This window comes from Belonocnema kinseyi, chromosome 9, assembly GCF_010883055.1.
Source record: "Belonocnema kinseyi isolate 2016_QV_RU_SX_M_011 chromosome 9, B_treatae_v1, whole genome shotgun sequence".
Taxonomy (NCBI): domain Eukaryota; kingdom Metazoa; phylum Arthropoda; class Insecta; order Hymenoptera; family Cynipidae; genus Belonocnema; species Belonocnema kinseyi.
Window position 1 is genome coordinate 124,342,168 of NC_046665.1, and position 7,488 is coordinate 124,349,655.

At 20.5% G+C, this 7,488-nt stretch overlaps 1 protein-coding gene across 1 annotated transcript in view; it reads left to right on the top strand.

Moving 5' to 3' along the window:
* The window catches only part of LOC117179482 (eukaryotic translation initiation factor 4E-binding protein 1), a 20,535-nt gene that overhangs the window by 12,067 nt on the left and 980 nt on the right, over positions 1-7,488 (top strand). The gene's annotated exons all lie outside the window — the stretch shown is intronic.

Sequence of the window (7,488 nt, forward strand, 5' to 3'; positions counted from 1 at the left end):
AAAAAAACGATTTTTCAACTAAAATTATGATTCTTCAAAAAAAAAAAATAATAATAATATGGAAATTTTAAAAAATAAATAAAAGAACTTATAAGAAAATAGTTCAACTTTAAAACAAAGAGTTGAATTTTCAATCTAGATACCAGAAAAGGCAAAATTACAATAAAATATATCAATTTGCAACCAAACAGTTAAATTTTCTACCAAATTATTTAATTTTCGAGGCAAAAATACAAATTTTCTGCAAAACAGTTGAATTTTCAGCTTCAAAATGTAAATTTTCAAGAAAAAAGTTTATTTTCTATCGACATAGATAAATTTTTAACTAGACAGTTTCATTTTTCACCAAACAAGATTAAATTTCTACAGAAAGAAATACATTTTTAAAACTAAAAGCTCTGCAGGTTCAAGACAATATTCGAATTTTCAGTAACAATTTTTTTTAACCATGAATAAAACAAAATCAAGTATTATTTTTATAAATATTGATTATATTATTATTTATTATATTTATCATTTTCATATTATAAAAAATATTTGGATCTTTTACTTGAAAAATTTTATGAAACTATATTATCAGTCAAAAGTAATTAAAAATTAAATTAATAAAAAAATTAAAAATTAATTAAAAACTTAAAATTATTTCAATTCATTTAAGCGAAGTGTTAAAATTTCTTTCAGAACTTCTAAATATACTTTAAAATTAATCGAATTTTTTCTACAATTTTTAGAAAATCATGCAAATTAAAGAAAAATCCCTAAAAATCTTCCAGATTCTTTTTTTATAATTTTGGAAATTTCATAGATATTTTTTTAATTTGCAGGATTTTCAAAAAATTGTAGAACAAATTCAATTAATTTAAAAATATGTAAAAGTTCTTTTAGATTTCTCAAGATTTTGATAATAAAATTTTTAACCTTTTAAGGACGTTTTAAACTTTTTAAAATAAAAATAATTTGACTTCTAATTTAAGAAGTGTTGTCAAAAAAAATTATTTTTAATTTCATTGCTTGACTCTTTTATTTAAAGTATTGAAAATGATGTTAACGCGGGTTTATATTTTTGAAACTTTTCATTGTCGGGAATTTTTTTCTTTTATTAAAACGGCCACCACGGGATAATTTTTCAACCAAATATGAAAAAATAAAAATTTTCAGTTAAAAAAGATGAATTTTCGGCAAAAATGCTTTTTGAATGGAATTTTTTTTATTTAAAAAAAATTGTCCAATTCATTTGAATTGTTTTGAATTTAACTGAAGTGGTTTTAAAATATACAGGAAATTTTCAACTGAATAAGAAGATAATTTTTCAACAAAACATGGAAAAGTTAAATTTTCAGTTAAAAAATTGATTTTCAAAAAAAAAATTATTTGTTTTTAAAATCGTTTAATTTTGAACCAAAAAAGAAATTTGAACAACAAAATACATTTTTAGTTTAATTGTCAACTAAAACTGATAAATTTTTAACCAAAAATCAATTGGTTAAATTCTCAGTAAATTCTTTCTAGAATTTTCAAACGAAAGAAACGAATTCTCTGATAAAACATTGGCATTTTCAACTAAGAAATACGAATTTTCAACAAAATACATCAATTTGTAATCAAATAGTTGAATTTTCAACCAGAAAAACGAATTTTTTAGATAATATTTTTTTCATATCTAATTTTTTTCTCTCTGTAATTTGCTAAATTTTTACATTAAAAAAGATCCATTTTTAACCAAAAATGTACTAACTTTCAACCAAGAAGTTGAATTTTTAATTTAAAAGGTGTATTTTTTACAAAAAATGTAATTGTAGATATTTTACGAAATTTTAATTTAAACTAAGAAGCCAAAGAAAAAACGAATTTTCAATAAAATACATCAATTTGAAACCAAATATTTAAAATTTCCACAAAAGATTGGAATTTGAAACCCTAAAATATTGAGTTTTCCACAAAAAGAGTTGAATTTTCAGTTAAAAAAAAAAATTAACCAAATAAAACACAAATTTTCAGCTAAAACTATGAATCTGTAACCAAAAAAATTAACTTTAATGTAAGTAGTTCAAATTTCAACCGAGGAGTTGTTATTTAAATAAAAAGGATTTAATTTAAAATAAAAAAGATTTTTTTATTAGCAAAGACGATTTTTCAATCAAATTAACCAAACAGGTCAAACAAAAAAATTAATTTTTATCAAAATAGTTCAATTTTCAAGCAAGAGACAATTTTTTTTACCAAATTGTCGAATTTTCAACCAAAAAGGTACTTTTCAACCGTGAAAGATGACTTTTTTTTATGAAAAGAGACCACAGAAGAAAAACATTTTATCGGGAATTTTTTAAGGCCGGGAAAATACGGGAAATGACAGTAAATTTATTTTTCGACCGGGATTTGAAAAATTTTTTAGAAGAAAAAAAATCTGTCCAACTTTCTTTGATTTCAATCTTTTTTAAATATTTAGTTAAATTGTGATATTTTCTAATTATAATATTATTCAGTTTATAATGCGTATTTCGAAAATCTTTTACTTTAAAAATTTCCCATTCAAGTTTTTTTTTTAAATTTTGAAGCGTAAATTTTAATTTTAAGAATTTAAAAATTCAGTTGTAAAACTTTATAAGAATAAAAATTTAGAAGTGTTTAAAGTCTAAGCTTTTTGATAAAATTGAACTGTCTTTGAGATTTAAAAATAATATATTTATAATCAAAGGATTTTATTCAATTAAAAATATTATTTTAGTCTAAAATATTCTATTTTTAAACAATTCAATTTGAAATTTTTCACTTAAGAAAAAGAACAATTACTTAATATTTAGAAATATCGGACTTTTCATTAAAAATCAGTAATTATAAATGAAATATTCAACACGAAACAAAAAATTAAAGCGTTGAACGTTACAATTTTAATTATTAATTAAAAGGTGTCAGACGAATAAAAAATATTTAATAGAAAAATTGAAATTGAATTTTTATTTTAGAAAATTAATTCGAAGAGAATATTTAAAAAGATTTGAAAAATTATTAAAAATGAATTCGTAGGATTTGAAGGAAAATTTTTCAATTTCGCAGGATTTTAAAAAAATGTGTAAAAAAATTTTAGGAAACATTCGAATAATTTTAAAAGATGTTTAGTAGTTCTAAAACAATTTAAAATAACTAAAAATTTGTAAAAATGTAAAACAACATGTAAATGCTTCAAGATTTTGAAATAAAACTTTTGAAGCATTTTCAGGATTTTAAAACTATTTAAAATAAGAATAAATTTTAATTTAACAAGTGTTCAGTTTATAGAAAAAATTTAATCCTTCTATTTTTAATTTTTCTAGCCTAAAATGCTCAATTTAAATTCAAATTGTTCAATCAAAAAATGTTTGTAGCTTCAAATGGAAACATCTTTGGCTTTAGAGTTTGATTTTTTTAATTTCATTGATCTTGAAAAATGTTTGCGAACCGGGGAAAAACCTGGAAATACCGGGAATTTTTATCTTTTATTACAACGGCCACCATGGGATAATTTTTCAACCAAACATGAAAAAATAAAAATTTTCAGTTGAAAAAGATGAATTTTCGGCAAAAAAGCTTTTTTAATGAAATGAATGGAATTTTTTTATTTAAAAAAAATGGTTTAATTCACTTGAATTGTTTTGAATTTAACTGAAGAGATTTTTAAATAAACAGAAAATTTTCAACTGATTAACAAGATAATTTTTCAACCAAAAATGGAAAAGTTAAATTTTCAGTTACAAAAATTGATTTTCAACAACAAAAATTATTTGTTTTCAAAATAGTTCAATTTTGTAATAAAAAAAGGTTTTTGATCTTAAGTGATGAATCGTCAAAGGAAAAAATGAATTTTGAACAAAATAGTTAAATTTTCAAACAAGATACAAATTTTTTTTACCAAATAGTTGAATTTTCAACCTAAAAAATGTATTATTAACCAAATGGTCGAATTTAAAAAGAATAATTATATTTTAGAAGTCAATTGAATTTTCCATTAGAAAAGTCGATCATTTTGGAAATTTCTTTAAAAATTTTTTTATTTTCTGATATAATTCTTCAAAATGAAAAATCAGTTAAAATTTTTCTGGGAATCTTTTGTTGAATTTACAGGATTTTCGAAAAATTGTAGAACAAATTCAATTAATTTAAAAATATATTTGAAAGTTCTTCTAGATTTTTCAAGGTTTTGAAATCAAATTTTCAAGCTTTTCAAGGATGTTTAAACTATTTAAAATGAAAATAATTTAACTTCTAATTTAAGAAGTGATAAGTAAAAAAAAATATTTTTTAATTATTAATTTAACATGTAAATGTTTCAAGATTCTGAAATAAAATTTCGAAGCATTTTAAGAATTTTTAAACTATATAAAATCAAAAGAATTTTACTTCTTTTATTTTGACAGGGAATTTTTATTTTTTTTTTTTACAAATTTATAGTTGGAACTGGAATGTATCCAGAATAATAATAATAATAATAATTCTGACTTGGAAACGGGAATTTTGAAATTCTTAAAAATTCCGAGCTAGTACTGGAAATTTTCGAAAAGGAACAAAATTCTGAAACAAAACAGAACATTTTTCCAAAGAATTTTAATTTTGAGTTCAAGAAGAGATTTTTCCAATTTTAACCAATTCTGAGTTGAAACTGGTATTTAAACAGGGATTTTTTAAAAAATTAATCTTGAATTTTTATGAATTTCATCGAAGTCTTCTCACCTCTAGTTTCTTCTAAATTTACTTTAAGTTTATGGAAATTAATGAAATTTTTTTTATTAAAAAAAATTTTTCCAATTCTTTTGAATTTAAATTGAATGCTTTTGTAGGGGTTTACAAATTTGAAGATTTCGGATGTTTTTTTTTTTTTAATTCAACCTGAATTGTTAGTTTTTTTTTTAATTATCTTGAATTTTTTTGATTTACTTGAATTCGTGGAAATTTACTCAATTATATTTAATTTAACGGATTTTTTTAGATTTTTTAAAAGTTCTTATATCATTGTTCATAAATACTTTTAGCCTCACCTTGAATTCTTAGGGTTTCATTCATATTTTTAAATTGTTAGCAATTCATTTCCAAGTTTACGGTTATTAATGAAATTTTATTTTTATTTTTAATTAATTTTCCACATGAATTTGAATTTTTATGGATATTATCGAATTCTTCTTGTTTAACTTAAATTTTGAGTTAAAAAATTGATTAAAAAAAAAAAGTATTTGTTTTTACAATAGTTCGATTTTTATCTAAAAATGAATTATTAACCAAATGGTCGAATTAAAAAAAAAATAATAATTCAGAATTCAGTTGAATTTTCGATTAGAAAAGTTGCATTTTTAACAAAAACAGTTCTATTTTAACCAAGAAACATGATTTTTAAAATTAAAAGGATGAATTTTTAACAAAAAAAATATGAATTCTCAAAGAAAAATCTCATAGTTGATATTTCACTCCAAATAGATTTTATTTTAAAACCCAAAGAGAAAAAAATTCAGATAAAATAATTATTTTCAAAAAGAAATAATGAAAAAAAAAAATAGTTCTGAAAAAGTGCTTGTCAACCAAAATAATGAATCAATAGCGAATTAAAAAAAATTAATAATTTCTTAACCAAACAAAGAAAAATTAAAATTTTCAGTTAAAAAATTGAAATTTTCGGCAAAGAAGTTTTTTAATATGAATGGAATTTTTTGTATTAAAAAAAAAAAAATTGTTCAATTCACTTGAATTGTTTCGAATTTAACTGAAGTGGTTTTAAAATACACAGGAAATTTTCAACTAAATAAAAAGATAATTTTTCAACCAAACATGAAAAATTTCATTCAAAAAAGATTTTATTTTTAAACCAAAAACAGTTGAATTCAATCAAAAAGACAAATTTTCAATCAAATAGTGAAATCCTTAATGAAAACAGATTAATTTTCAACCAAACCGTTGTTATTTCTAACAAAAACAAAATTCAGATAAAAAAAAGACGAATTTTGAATTAAAAAGATAAATTAGTCACCAAAAAATTAATATTCTACCACAAAAGAAAACCATTTTTAGATCTTCCTTTATAGTATTTTTAATATTAAATTTAATAAACTTTATAAACTATTGTCAACCTAAAAATAATTCCATGATAATATAGCCATTATTAAAGGCTTTTATTACATTTAAAATATTGTTTTAAGTCTAAATTATTTCATTTTTAACCCATTTAATTTGAAATTTTTTAATTTAGAAAAAGAATAAGTATTTAATATTTAGCAATATTTCACTTTTCATTTAAGAGGAGTAAATTGAAACCAAATATTTAAAATTAAACAATTTGAAACATAGAAAGCTTTGAATCTCTAGGATTTCGAAGAAATTTTAAACTTTTAACGTTTCAATTTTAATTGTGCCTTTTGAAAAATGTTACATTTTTAAGTGAAACTAGTACATTTTATACTTAAAAATCAATCCAATTTTTTCTACAATTTTTAGAAAATCGTGCAAATTAAAAAAAAAAAAACCCTAAAAATGTTCCAGGTTCTTTTTTGATAATTTTGGAAATCTCTTAAATTTTGTGTTCAACCAAAATAATGAATCAATAACAAATTAACCAAAAAATTAATTATTTTTAAAATAAATACTTTTTAAAATAAAAAAGACGAATATTGAATTAAAAAGATGAATTATTCACCAAAAAATTAATATTCTACCACAAAAGAAAACCATTTTTAGATCTTCCTTTATATTTTTTTTTATATTAAATTTAATAAATCAATTTATTAATATATTTTCTTTAGCCATTAAAAAATGTAAAAAATGTAAAATTGAAACCAAATATTTAAAATTCAACAATTTGAAACAGAGAAATCTCTAGAATTTCGAAGAACTTTTAAACTTTTAACGTTTGAATTTTAATTGTGCTTTTTGAAAAATGTTAGATTTTTAAGTGAAACTAGTACATTTTATACTTAAAAATTAATCCAATTTTTTCTACACTTTTTAGAAAATCGTACAAATTAAAAAAAAAATCCCTAAAAATCTTCCAGGTTCTTTTGGGACGACTGAAAAATTCCGAAAAATAAAATTCCCGACACAGTAAAATTCCCGAATAATAATATTGCCGAAAAATAAAAATACCGATATGGAAAATTCCCAAATAATAAAATACACGAATAATAAAATTAGCGAAAAAATAAAAGTACCGAATTGGAAAATTGCCGAAAAATAAAATTCGCCAATAATAAAATTGCCGAAAAATAAAAATTCAGAATTATAAAATTCCCGAATAATAAAATTCTCGAATAATAAAATTTCAGAATTATAAAATTCCCGAATTGGAATATTCCCGAATAATAAAATTTACGACAGAAAATTTCCGATTTATAAAATATCTGAATTGTAAAATTCCCGAATTTTAACAATTAGAATTTTTTATAAATATATTTTATTGATTACAAATACAACAATAAGATATTAGTTTCAAAAGATTTTAACATTTCAAATTTCGAAGCTTATTTTTTTATTTAA